Source organism: Ceratotherium simum, chromosome 7, assembly GCF_057802395.1.
Source record: "Ceratotherium simum simum isolate JZ-2026a chromosome 7, ASM5780239v1, whole genome shotgun sequence".
Classification (NCBI taxonomy): Eukaryota; Metazoa; Chordata; class Mammalia; order Perissodactyla; family Rhinocerotidae; genus Ceratotherium; species Ceratotherium simum.
In genome coordinates this window covers 28217564-28218995 of record NC_141906.1, presented here as the reverse complement: position 1 = coordinate 28218995, position 1432 = coordinate 28217564, and the positions used below count along the sequence as shown (strand labels likewise).

The 1432-nt window shown below is 42.6% G+C and overlaps 1 pseudogene; it reads right to left on the bottom strand.

The window, feature by feature from the left end:
• Positions 1-232: 232 nt before the first annotated feature.
• Positions 233-817, bottom strand: LOC101406218 (RNA polymerase II subunit A C-terminal domain phosphatase SSU72 like protein 3 pseudogene; annotated as a pseudogene).
• Between the last annotated feature and the right edge of the window lie 615 nt (positions 818-1432).

The following is a 1432-nucleotide window of genomic DNA, read 5'->3' as shown; positions in this document are numbered from 1 at the left end:
GAACAATGTCCCCCACATTTGGAGGTTTTTCATGACTATTAGTAGTTCTTGTCCTCATTTCCCGTAAACTGCTTTTCTTGTTCATATCTCTTCTCTGGTGGTACACCTAAAAATCATACCAACACCATTTAATGGAAAAGGATTTAAAGACACTTCTCCAGAAAATACAGACTAGTCAAAAACTCCACGCACAAGTTCTTACTGACCAAGAAGCAAAAACCAGCCCAGCTCTTCAGTAGAAGCAGACCGTGTGAAGAAATCTCTTTCCTCTTTTCTCCTCCACTGCCAGCAGCAGCTTACCCAGACTGTCCTCCATGTCCTCTGCCTGCTGGAGGCACTGGCAGAGCTCACAGATGAGCAGAGCTCCAAGGGTGGTGTCCTCCAGGGTGTCTTGGATGTCCACGTTGATCACGTGCACGGGCTGGAAGGTCTCCTGCTCTCTGGCACACAGGTCTTCCACCACTCTGTCACAGACGCTCTCCCCACAAGTAAAGATGACATCAAAGGCATTACTGCACTCTTGAAATCTTTCTGCCCAGGGCTTGATTCGCTCATTTCTTCCCAGGATGTGTAAGATTCCATTCCTGGTATAGCGTTGTCTGTCTTTCCTGAGAAGGTCGTTGTACATCTGCTTGTATGTGGTTGAGAAATCATAAAACCTGGGAAGATTGGGTGCTGATCCCAGGAGCCTCACACGAGATCCAGTTCCGAAAGACCGGACTCCGAAGCCTTTTTTCCTGAGGATGCTGTGGGCTTCCATGCTCCTGTTCATGTTGCTCATACATACCACAGGCACCCTGAGTGGGGAGGAGGACATGATGGCGGGCACTTGGGACTTCAGTGAGACTTGCGTGCTTCAGGGGCTGCAGGAACTCTGAAGCCAGGGGAACGACCACCTGGCTACAGCTCTTCCAACTAGCAGAGTGTCAAAGCACAGGAATTGGGCTTATGTTGACTCACTCACAGAATTCAGAACTGGATTATTTCACCTCTCTACTCCTAGACTGGAGATTAGTATGCAATGAACTGGAAAAGAGGTCTTTCCCGGATAATTACTGAACTATTCTTTACTAGTGTGTTCTGTGCTTTGAATGGCTGCACTTGTTTTATTTCTCTCATTGGACATTTCTCCACTCATTCATCCCTATGTCATATCTATCTTCAAATGTTTGCCTTTTAGATAAATTATTATAATGGTCATTCATACCTTATAATTGATATATTCACCATTAATATAATTTTAGCTTAAATTGATGAGTGTATGTGTAAATATATTTTTCTTCTCTAATTACAATGCAAAATGTAACAAAAGTTTCTTAATCCTTATGTTTATGACATTTTTATTTATATTATCAGTTGTTTGTAAGTAAATATTCAGCATAAGACCAAATACAACTCACATATGAGTATACTATGCAAACATTAAATAAAA